At 38.4% G+C, this 12,994-nt stretch overlaps 1 non-coding gene across 1 annotated transcript; it reads left to right on the forward strand.

Moving 5' to 3' along the window:
• Positions 1–11,928: 11,928 nt before the first annotated feature.
• On the forward strand, positions 11,929–12,003 carry Trnat-ugu. Its single transcript has one exon. It is a non-coding gene; the product is annotated as a tRNA-Thr (tRNA).
• The last annotated feature ends 991 nt before the right edge of the window (positions 12,004–12,994 follow it).

Consider the following 12,994-nt stretch of genomic DNA (forward strand, 5'->3'; position numbering starts at 1 on the left):
GCCAACAACCTGGTCATACTTTGGGAATTCTGGGATGACTTTGGATTCTCTACTCTTCACAATTTACAGCTGCATTTCGCAAAATGAAAAGTTTGCACAATGGATGCTCTACCCCTGGTGGTACATCGTGTAATGCAATGGGGCCTAGGATTCTGGGGAGTCCCAACATTTGTGGCAAAGAAGAGATGGAATATATTTAAAAGCTTTCCAAGTTTCAGTTCAAGAAGAAGTACTACTTTGGGACATTACATCGTGTAATGCAATGGGGCCTAGGATTCTGGGGAGTCCCAACATTTGTGGCAAAGAAGAGATGGAATATATTTAAAAGCTTTCCAAGTTTCAGTTCAAGAAGAAGTACTACTTTGGGACATTAAATGTAAATTCTCTTCTGAAAATTGGGAAACAAAAAGAATTAGAATTATTTCTGCAGAAGAACGATACACAAATTATAGCAGTCCAAGAAACACGATTGTTAGATGAGAATGTAGTTGATACAGAACATTGTAGAATTTATAAAGGGAAACCAGCAGTGAGGATAATGCAAAACATGCTGATGTTTGGAACAGCATTTTATGTAAACAAAAAAATCGTAGACAGTATAACAGAATTTAGACAGAATTCAGAAATAATATCCATGTTAACAATAAAGTGCAAGAATAAAAGTCACACCCTCATAAACTGTACATGCACCTATAAATGCTGACAAAAGGATAAATCTGGAGAAAGTAAATCAGTTCAGGGATCTTTTCGAACGTGAAATTTCTATCATACCTAAAAAGAACGTTAAAATACTTCTTGGTGACTTCAATGTGCAAATTGGAGGGAAAAGAGATTTGGGACTATTGTAGATGAATATCCAGCACACTCAAGAACAAACAGAAATGGTGAAAGACTGATCAATGTGAGTAAAATGTTCCACTTAAAACTTATGTCCACACATTTCCGCAAACTACCAAGAAAGTTCTCCCCTATTAATTTTTGGAGTTACGTGTTACTGCTGTTTGCAGTTCATATTTTGAAAATTAGAAACGTCATTACACCCATCCTTAGTCACATATATAACCATGTACATAATCTATTTTGCAGTTGGTCCAGAGAAATGTGCTTGCACACATACAAGGACAATAGTTGTACTTTTTGAACTGATTTTGTGAAAATCAGTGTCTGAAGGATATGGATTTCTTTTGTTCTCTGAATGTTGCTCTTTCATTAGAAATGCTAGCTGGAAGAGATGGGTTGTTTGTGAAGGAACGAGTTCAAGTGAACTTTCAATTAAACTGAACAGAAAGACCAAGGAATGACTTCTAAGGAAATGTCATTCACCATTCCCATCATGTCGGCCTCATTCACACCTCAGTCTCATTCAGTTAGTTTTGTTCTTTTGCAGATGGTCACTCATTTTTCATTACAGTTCCATTGCTCTTCATTTAGTTGTTTTGTTCATTATGTTCACCTGTTCTTGTGCAGTTGCAAGCTTTTCTTGAAACCTTAACTTGTGGTTCCACAACCAGTAATTTAATTTTGTTATAATTATATATTTAAATTAATACAAGAAGGCCTGATTCAGCGGATCTCCTATTTCTATTTGCTAGTGCATGTTTGTGAAAAGGAAGTTCCCATAATACCCACTTAAGATGTTGTAAAAAAAAATAAAATAAAATAAAATAATTAAATTAAATTAAATGGATTTATTAAAACAGTTCCCTGCACCATTTTCACATTTCTGCTTCTGAGGTACAGTTAGTAGTCCTTTGGAGTGATTAAACAGCAGTTGGACTACTTGGAGTCCATTCTAATCTTGTTTTGTTTGGCCAATAGTTTTATATCGTTGTGAAATCTGGGTGACATCAGCAACAACTGAAGAAGCAATCTGTGCCGTGGAGAAGAAAGTATTTTGAAAGATCTGTGGTCCCATTTACAATATCATGGAAGGTAAATGGGAATGAAGAACGAAAGAAGACCTGTACTAGTGGTTTAGAAAGCCACACATTGGCCGAATATCAGAGCAGAAAGAAACTACAGTGGTTTGACCACATCTTTTGATCTGATGGATCCCTCCCTGAGTCTTCGATTCTCAACCTTCTGGAAAATGCCCAAGGGGATCGAGTATTAACCAACCATGAACCATGGACCTTGCCAATGGTGGGGAGGCTTGCGTGCCTCAACAATACAGATAGCTGTACCGTAGGTGCAACCACAACGGAGGGGTATCTGTTGAGAGGCCAGACAAACGTGTGGTTCCTGAAGAGGGGCAGCAGCCTTTTCAGTAGTTGCAGGGGCAACAGTCTGGATGATTGACTGATCTGGCCTTGTAACACTAACCAAAATGGCCTTGCTGTTCTGGCACTGCGAATGGCTGAAAGCAAGGGGAAACTACAGCTGTAATTTTTCCTGAGGGCATGCAGCTCTACTGTATGATTAAATGATAATGGCGTCCTCTTGGGTAAAATTTTCCGGAGGTAAAATAGTACCCCATTCGGATCTCCAGGCTGGGACTACTCAAGAGGATGTCGTTATCAGGAGAAAGAAAACTGGCGTTCTACAGATCGGAGCATGGAATGTCAGATCCCTTAATCGGGCAGGTAGGTTAGAAAATTTAAAAAGGCAAATGGATAGGTTAAAGTTAGATATAGTGGGAATTAGTGAAGTTCGGTGGAAGGAGGAACAAGACTTCTGGTCAGGTGAATACAGGGTTATAAATACAAAATCAAATAAGAGTAATGCAGGTGTAGGTCTAATAATGAATTAAAAAATAGGAGTATGGGTAAGCTACTACAAACAGCATAGTGAACGCATTATTGTGGCCAAGATAGATACGAAGCCCACGCCTACTACAGTAGTACAAGTTTATATGCCAACTAGCTCTGCAGATGACGAAGAAATTGATGAAATGTATGATGGGATAACAGAAATTATTCAGGTAGTGAAGGGAGACGAAAATTTAATAGTCATGGGTGACTGGAATTCGTCAGTAGGAAAAGGGAGAGAAGGAAACATAGTAGGTGAATATGGATTGGGGCTAAGAAATGAAAGAGGAAGCCGCCTGGTAGAATTTTGCGCAGAGCATAACTTAATCATAGCTAATACTTGGTTCAAGAATCATGAAAGAAGGTTGTATAGATGGAAGAAGCCTGGAGATACTAAAAGGTATCAGATAGATTATATAATGGTAAGACAGAGATTTAGGAACCAGGTTTTAAATTGTAAGACATTTCCAGGGGCAGATGTGGACTCTGACCACAATCTATCGGTTATGAACTGTAGATTAAAACTGAAGAAACTGCAAAAAGGTGGGAATTTAAGGAGATGGGACCTAGATAAACTGAAAGAACCAGGGGTTGTACAGAGTTTCAGGGCGAGCATAAGGGAACAATTGACAGTAATGGGGGAACGAAATACAGTAGAAGAAGAATGGGTAGCTTTGAGGGATGAAATAGTGGAGGCAGCAGAGGATCAAATAGGTAAACGACGAGGGCCAGTAGAAACACTTGGATAACAGAAGAAATATTGTATTTAATTGATGAAAGGAGAAAATATAAGAATGCAGTAAATGAAGCAGGCAAAAAGAAATACAAACTTCTCAAAAATGAGATCGACAGGAAGTGTAAAATGGCTAAGCAGGGATGGCTAGAGGACAAATTTAAGGATGTAGAGGCTTGTCTCACTAGGGGTAAGATAGATACTGCTTACAGGAAAATTAAAAAGACCTTTAGAGAAAGGAGAACCACTTGCATGAATATCAAGAACTTTGATGGAAACCCAGTTCTAAGCAAAGAAGGGAAAGCAGAAAGGTGGAAGGAGTATATAGAGGGTCTCTACAAGGGTGACGTACTTGAGGAGAATATTATGGAAATGGAAGAGGATGCAGATGAAGATGAAATGGGAGATATGATACTGCATAAAGAGTTTGACAGAGCACTGAAAGACCTGAGTCGAAACAAGGCCCCAGGAGTAGACAACATTCCATTAGAACTACTGACAGCCTTGGGAGAGCCAGTCCTGACAAAACTCTACCATCTGGTGAGCAAGATGTATGAGACAGGTGAAATACCCTCAGACTTCAAGAAGAATATAATAATTCCAATCCCAAAGAAAGCAGGTGTTGACAGATGTGAAAATTACCGAACTATCAGTTTAATAAGTCACAGCTGCAAAATACTAACGCGATTTCTTTACAGACGAATGGAAAAACTGATAGAAGCTGACCTCGGGGAAGATCAGTTTGGATTCCGTAGAAATGTTGGAACACGTGAGGCAATACTGACCCTATGACTTATATTAGAAGAAAGATTAAGGAAAGGCAAACCTACGTTTCTAGCATTTGTAGACTTAGAGAAAGCTTTTGACAATGTTGATTGGAATACTCTCTTTCAAATTCTGAAGGTGGCAGTGGTAAAATACAGGGAGCGAAAGGCTATTTACAATTTGTACAGAAACCAGATGGCAATTATAAGAGTCGACGGGTATGAAAGGGAAGTAGTGGTTGGGAAGGGAGTGAGGGTTGTAGCCTATCCTCGATGTTATTCAATCTGTATATAGAGCAAGCAATAAAGGAACCAAAAGAAAAGTTCGGAGTAGGTATTAAAATCCATGGAGAAGAAATAAAAACTTTGAGGTTCGCCGATGACATTGTAGTTCTGTCAGAGACAGCAAAGGACTTGGAAGAGCAGCTGAACGGAATGGACAGTGTCTTGAAAGGAGGGTACAAGATGAACATCAACAAAAGCAAAACGAGGATAATGGAATGTAGTCGAATTAAGTCGGGAGATACTGAGGGTATTAGATTAGGAAAAGAGGCACTTAAAGTAGTAAAGGAGCAAAATAACTGATGATGGTCGAAGTAGAGAGGGTATAAAATGTAGACTGCCAATGGCAAGGAAAGCGTTTCTGAAGTTAGAAAAATTTGTTAACATCGAGTATAGATTTAAATGTCAGGAAGTCGTTTCTGAAAGTATTTGTATGGAGTGTAGGCATGTATGGAAGTGAAACATGGACAATAAATAGTTTGGACAAGAAGAGAATAGAAGCCTTTGAAATGTGGTGCTACAGAAGAATGCTGAAGATTAGATGGGTAGATCACGTAACTAATGAGGAAGTATTGAATAGGATTGGGAAGAAGAGGAGTTTGTGGCACAATTTGACTAGAAGAAGGGATCGGTTGGTAGGACATGTTCTGAGACATCGAGGGATCACCAGTTTAGAATAGAAGGGCAGCGTGGAGGGTAAAAATCGTAGAGAGAGACCAAGAGATGAATACAATAAGTAGATTAAGGATGATGTAGGCTGCAATAGGTACTGGGAGATGAAGAAGCTTGCACAGGATAGAGTAGCATGGACAGCTGCATCAAACCAGTCTCAGGACTGAAGACCACAACAACAACAACCAAGAAAAACCAAAACTTGGAGACATCCCAATCCAAACCTAGGTTAATTTCAACTGGATCACGTAGCCATATCACGGAAATTATGAATGTTAAAATAGAAATAGGGAATTCGATTCAGATCATTGTCTCTCTAAGATTAAAGTAAAATTTCTCCAGATGCTAATAACTCAAGCAGCAGAGAATACTTTGAGATTGGCCAAGAATAAAAAAAAGCCATGGTGGAATGAGAAGTGTTAAGAAGCCCTAATACAAAGTACTCAGAAAGGGGGAAAATGGAGATGTTCGAAAAAAGAGGAAGACTTTGAAGAAATCAGACAACAAAGAAAAGAAACATCAAAAATAATCCACAACATCAAAAGAAACTTCGAAAATTCTCAGCTTAGTAAAATAGAAGAAAAATTCACCAAAAATAATACTAGTAATTTTTACCAAATTGTTAAACACATACTTAAAGGATATCAGGCACCAAGTTTTTGTTTCAAAGATGAAAATGGCAAAATGAGATTAAATAACAAAGAAAATTGTGAAATTTTAGCAAAATTTTTTGACGAGCTGTTAAACTGTCCAGTTCTAACAGATAAATTAGACACCTCAAAATGTGGAGGAAGGTATCCCACCAACAAAGTTAGAAATTCTTGAAGCCATCAAAACACTCAAAAACAATAAAGCAAGTGGCGAAGACTCCATTACAGCAGAATTATTGAAGTGGTCAGAACCAAAAGTCATAAGGGATCTACATCTGCTTTTTGAGAGCATTTCTAAAACTGAAAAGCTTCCAGTTGAATGAAAAATAGCATTAATCCACCCACTACATAAAAAGAGAGACAAACAAAACGTCAATAATTAGAGAGAAGTGTCACTTCTGCCAGTGGCATACAAAATATTATCAAAAATTCTCCTGAGCAGAGTGGTAGATAATTTAGACAAACAACTCGGAGAATGCCAGGGTGGTTTTCGAAACGGAAGAACCTGTGCAGAAAATTTTTTTAACTTAAAGTCAAGAATTCGCCATAGAATGTTAACCAGCAAACCAATAATAGTGTCATTTATTGATTTCAAGAAAGCATTTGATTGTATAGACAGAGAAACAATAGATAAGGTTATTAGAGAATTTGGTGTTAAATCAAAATTAGCAAATATAATTTGTGAAACACTAACAGGTACAATATCTTAAGTCACATTTATGGGAGAAGTATCTCAGGCATCTGAAACAGAAACTGGTGTTAAACATGGTGATGATTTATCACCTTTACTGTTTAATTGTATTCTAGAAAAATTTGTAAGGATCTGAAATTTGGAGCTAAAAAGTCACAAAACTGAACCAATAACGTAGGGAAGGAAAACAAATGGAATTAAGGTAAACTGCTTGGCTTTTGAGAATGATTTTGCAATACTTTCAGAAAACCTGACAGCGGCAGTTATTCGAATAAATCTTCTGGAAAATATAGCAAGCAGATCTGGTCTCAAAATTTCAGCTGAAAACAAACATCATGATAAACATAAAAAATGCGCCAAAACTCATAGAAACACAAATAGGTAAAAATGAGTGAGTAAATAAATTTAAATATCTTGGAGAAACTATATGACAGAATGGACTAGAAAAATCTGCAATAGATGTAAGAATCAACAAAATGGAAAGAGCATATGGTTTAACGAAAAATATTTACGACAAGAAATGTGTATCTAGAAAAAGAAAACTAAAACACTGCACCACAGTGGTATGACCAGGACGATATACGGGTCTGAATGCCTAACGATGAACTATAAGATGGACAAATTAGAGGTCCTGGAAAGAAGGATTTTTAGAAAAATAATGTGTGCAATAAAAACTGCAGATGGTTGGAAAATAAGAAGTAATGAGGAGATCTCCAAAAATGTAGAGAAAATGTCTGAAGTAATGGCCAAACGAAGATAAACCTTTTTCGGACACCCCTACAGAATGGATGGAAATAGACTAACAAAGCAAATATTCTTGTATTTCTGGAAGAAAAAATCGACAGTAGCATGTATTACAGAAGTAAGGAAATATCTAGAGAGAAACAACATCAAAGAATCAGAAATAGCAGAAAGAAACCGATTTAATAATAGAGTACTTAGTTTGGAAGGCTTTCAAAGCAGAAGAAATAAAAAAAATTGGAACAACATCGACAGAAGAAAGGAAGAGTTTCATGGGGAGAAAATAAGGGAATACTGGAAAAATAGGAAACAACAAAGGAAGAAGAGGAACTGAAGTAGTTAACGTGATTCTAGTTGGTCAATACGATTGTAAAAAATGAGTGAAGAGCCTATCCAAGTTTTCATTCAGCAAGCAACAACTTCGACGCAAATATGACTGCAACCAACAAGGCAAGACACATTAGTATTATTCGTGTTTAGAAATGTATCAGGATGATAAAATCAACCCCATAGTTTGCCAAAGTTTTGTAGTTTTGTTAAAAGTATTTGTTAGAATCGTTGTCCCAAAGTAATATACCGATCCAAAGTTCACTGTCCATTTTGATAGACGTAAATTTTGTGTCAATCTATACTGTCAAAAGGTAGTAATTAATTTAGGTGTTACAACAATCTTTTAGTGTCATATAAAATTAATTTCCAAGAATAATAATCGTAGTTTACTTTGATTTTTAAGAGATAATACGAGTGGTCGCTTTGATATGTCATTGTACAGTTAAATTTTATGAGCTTTCCTACCTTTGAATTTGCCTTAGCAGATTATTAATTTTACATAATTATTCAAAGTACAGATGGCAGCCATTAAGTCATGTCAGAATGCGTTAGTAGCCCTCCATCTCGTTTCCAAGTAAAATTGTAGCCGCAAAAGTTATTAACGTAAATTTTCTTCTGGAAAGTATTGAAATTGTTCCTTCAGAGCTGGCGATCAAAACTATCTTTGTAGATCCAGTTTATCTTTCATTGGATCTGTCATAAGGTAATGCTACATAGCTGTAAGCTGTTTGCTACAGGAGTGTGGATAAGACCAAATCCAGAAAGGTCTTATAAAGTGTTGTGCGTGCAGGGTGATGTACCAATCCTGAAAGTAGAACCCCATTTTCCGTATCTCATTTTGCAGCGAACTCTAAATCGTAAGTAGATGCCTTGCTAATAATAGTATTCTGCGAGGTAATAGGCGTCAAAAAAATTTTTTTTAGAGTTTGTTTTTAATGTTAGTCAACACAGCGTGATGTTGTGCAGTTTTAATGAAAATGCTCTACAGGGATAAACTAAAAGCTGTATTTTCCTGAGAAGCGTCATGTAGGTAGCGTGGGAGGAACGAAAGTTTTTTTTGTGTTGTAGACCCGGCTGGTAGTGGTACACGCGCGTGGTGTTGTAAAACCGACCAGCAAACGGATTCAGTCTTCGTAGGGCAGCCAACGCCGTATTTTCACTTCTGGAAAGATACGAAAATTATTCAGCTCATTATTAATTTCATTTTAAGTAATATTTCGTGGGTATTGTTACGTTCGTAGTTAGAAAGCATTACTTTCCCTGCTATGTAACATTAGAAAACGATTCGATTACACACGATTCGGACAATTAAAAGAGTAAGTCGTATCAGTCACACATGGGATCGGCGGGTTCGGTTACACTGATCGTTTTCACTAAGGTGGTTGAAAATTTTCTCCCTAGCACCATTGGTTTCAGTGGCGTATGGATCTCGTCGCTTTTTATTCTACCTGCTTTCGATTGCCGTGAAAAACTTTCATGTATTTGATATGGTACTTGGCATCTGTTGCAACCAAGTAAAGAAGTGGTCCAATGCGACATATTATTGAGCGTCCCATCTTATTGTTTTGTCTCTTACCAAGGTTCAGAGTCTTGCACCCCCAGCTTAAACACAAGATATACTAGGTTCAATCGATTATCTGGAAGCTTGTCCTATTGAGCCAGACAATCTGGCGTAATAGCCAAACCACACGTAAAAGTTGGCTTTGAAATCAAAATCCGGTTGAACAGATCGAGTTTCTTTTCAGTTGCCACCAGCCGCAACCTCTTAGGCTCTGCAGCATTTAATTTTTTATTAATGTACTTTTTAGACTTCATTCCCAAACGTCAACCACAGTTTTGCACTTCAGAAGACAGCTAACCACCCCTTCCTCTTCTTTCTTGCTTCAAGAAAATTCTCCAAGCCCACTTTGAGGCTAAGTGGTGACACTTTTCTCTCGTCACCCAGTATAACATCACATAGCACACTTCTCACTTTAAATCATTATGTACGTTTAGTTTATGCATTTAAGCTGAATTTACGGACCGCAAATACGTTCAAACCCAACATTCAAGAGCGAAATCGTAACCAACTGCTCGCGCAGGAGACGAGCGTAAGAAACACCTTCCCCCTATCACTATCTATATATGACTGAGTTTCGTAGCTTCTTCTTTTCGGTTGAAATTATTACTATGCTTATATATTTCGATTGCTTCTCTGTATAGGCGTGGATAATAGTTTGTCACAGTAGACAAAGCTTTGGTGCCGGAAAACTTAACTTCATGATTTCCTGACTGAAGTGCATGTTCTTCTACAGCTAATTTTTCTGTTTTCCCTAGTCGGGAAAAACGTTTATGTTCTAGCAGTCTTGTATTCACTCTTCTCTTGGTAGCTCGTCTTGTATTCACTCTTCTTTTGGTAGTTCCAATGTAGACCTTTCCACAAGTACACGGAATATTATCTACTCCACTTGTTGACAGAGGAGGGGGGTCTGTCCTGCACGGATCAGAGTGCTTGACCTATATTCTTAGTTGGTCTTAAGCAGTTCTAATATCATGTTTCTGTAAAAACTTGCCGTCCTGATTAGCTACTTTTTTGATAGAAGGGAGAGAAGCCGTGTTCTTCCATCACTGACTTTTTGTAATTGTCCTTTTTCCTATTGTTATTCAGTTGAAGATTGTTATTTACTTCAATGCCGAATAGCCATTCTTATCCAAAGCGTGCTTCAGATATTTTAATTCGACATCCAGATGTTTTGGCATACAAATTCTTTTTACTCTGTCAACGAGACTTTTAAGGCACCTCTCTCTTGACAGACGACAGTCAGTAGATAAGTCTTATCTCTGGCAAAGATTGTCTCTGCTGATCACTTGTAAACTCGAGCAGGCCTACTTCGCAGAATATTTATGTCTCTCTCTGACGTCCAACTCGTTGTTGGCAGGACACAACGTCGCCGGGACTACATCTGAAGACGTCCAGCGCAGCTCTGGACGAAACGTTGGGAGTCGAAAGGTTTTTTCGACCACGGCCATACAACTCGGAAGACTCATCAGCAGCTTTGATCGAGATCATTCCTGTGAGAATGAACTTATTATTATTGGAGTTACGAGATGTCTGCATGAGTTCGATATTCCTCACGTGCACTATTGGCTAGTGACGAACTGTCGATCTATAATATACTCTTATTATATTATGATCGAATAGGAGGCAAAGGAAGACTTAAAAATTCACTACGAACAGATTTCTTCAACGCGTCGTGTAAAGGGCAAAAAAACCATACACCATGCACAAAACATTAAAAATTCCAACGAGAATGCCAGGGAAATTCGGAGCATTTCTGGACAAGAAACGAATAAGCTTGACGAGGCAAATGATATTCAACTCCCAGACGACAGTAATAGCGAGACAGACGACATGAAATTCAAGTCACTGGTTACTAAACTCGAGGGAAGGCTAACAGCAGCAGAAAATACAGGGACAAAGAAAAAAGATCTATTAGATTTAGTTAGAAAGGAATTGTGTGTTCAGCTTTCAGGCGTCAGTTTCACCGTATCATCTCTTAAAGCGTTCAGAAAATCCTTAGCTTGTTAAAAAACAGCGGCTCCCCTGGCTATTATTATATCTCAGTCAGAGTGGTAAAATCTTGCTTTTACTTTGTAGCACCACCCTTCAGTTATGTGTCTAACCAGTCGACGAGTCAAGGTATATTTCCTGAAAGACTGAAGCGTAGACTAATAACACACTGTAATGCCGGATGACAAAACACTTGAGACATTCGCGTCGTCACTGTAGTGGGTCCTAGCAAGAACACTTAACCTGGACACGATCAATGTCCACAGGAATGACATATGTATTTGTTACTGTAGCTGAAAACTCTAATTTCTCACTTGTTACAACACAATGTCAGCGCGCTGCTGGCTCTGAAGTAAGATGGTGCTGTCATCGTAAGTGATGATTGCTGAGCGGGGTGAGAGGCGCTGGAGTCAAGTAATTTTCCGGTAGCATGTCTTCGCCTACGTCTCTCATTCGTCGCTGCGTGTGGCAGCTACTGTCCTCACTTGATACTTATATGGATATGGTGTCTGCTCTTCCGGACATGTCCGAAAGAACAGACACCATATCCCTATAAGTATCTGGCAATATCGGCCATGACCTTCTTCTTCTGTGCGGATGCACACACATTACCCAAACTCTCACGGGACTTGATAAGAATGTCTTCTACGAGTAATGAGTGTGCTGAGTAGGGACACTACGAATGTAGTATGTGGACATATAAAGTGAGAATGTGGATCTCGCGGGAGGCGTGCGCGAGATAGTCCCTGCAGTCGCACTACCCTCTGCGCCCTCGGTGGCTCAGTTGGATAGAGTGTCTGCCATGTAAGCAGGAGATCCCGGGTTCGAGTCCCGGTCGGGGCACACATATTCACCTGTCCCCGTTGATATATATCAACGCCCGTCAGCAGCTGAAGGTTTTAATATAATTCTAATTTCGTCCTCACTTGAGGTTCCGTCTTGAGATGCCGACTTTCATATGGGTCATCGTTCTTCAGACGACGTCACACATACATTACAAAAGTAGATATAAACAACTTAGCTGCAATTACAGCTCTGTGCCCCTTCTTTCCGTGTGCTGAAAAATGTTTAATAAGTTAGTTTACAACAGAATATTGAACCATCTTTGAGAATACACCTTTAAGAACGTCTAATTTCGGCTTTCGTGAAAATTTCTCTTCTCAGAAAGTAATATATGACCTCACGAATTCAGTTCTGGTGGAATGCAGTTTTATATTCTGGTGCAAAAGTCCATAACTAGTTGGCCGTAGAGATCAGAAAGGAAACTGAAAATCCCAGATATTCAAAACCTAAGTGAAAGAATACCTCATTGGCCACTTCTCCTCCATTTATAATAGCATTTTGATGTAAATTACTCATAACTCCAATATCTTTATTATGCCGATGTTACACTCTGTCAGTATATAGACAGTTGATGGTGGCCTAAAGTTACATAAATGCTTTCTTTGAAACATTGGAACCTGAGCGGTACAGAAAGAAGGACCCGTAGCTTCTTTCAGAGTAAGTGTTTTTTCCTAATATTAATGCGTAAAGTAATCTGGATGTATTTTCTATAATTATCAGCGAACATAGGTTAGCGGTAATCATAAATTTTTTTAGTATACTTTACAGAAATATCTAGCAGTAGTTACGGCTGCCTGCTAATGTGTAACTCGACTCGTTGCTTATCCCTAAAAAGTTCTCCTTCGTGGCAGGAGTTAGGAAATACGATGTCTGAATGAATGAAAGTAACTGAGCTATTTTCACTAGTGGACAGTCGGCTGCGAATGGTCTAAAGATAAATCTTTGGAACCGCACCAGATCACAGAACAAAGGCGCAGTTGTCGTGTGTTGG

Source organism: Schistocerca americana, chromosome 3, assembly GCF_021461395.2.
Source record: "Schistocerca americana isolate TAMUIC-IGC-003095 chromosome 3, iqSchAmer2.1, whole genome shotgun sequence".
Taxonomy (NCBI): domain Eukaryota; kingdom Metazoa; phylum Arthropoda; class Insecta; order Orthoptera; family Acrididae; genus Schistocerca; species Schistocerca americana.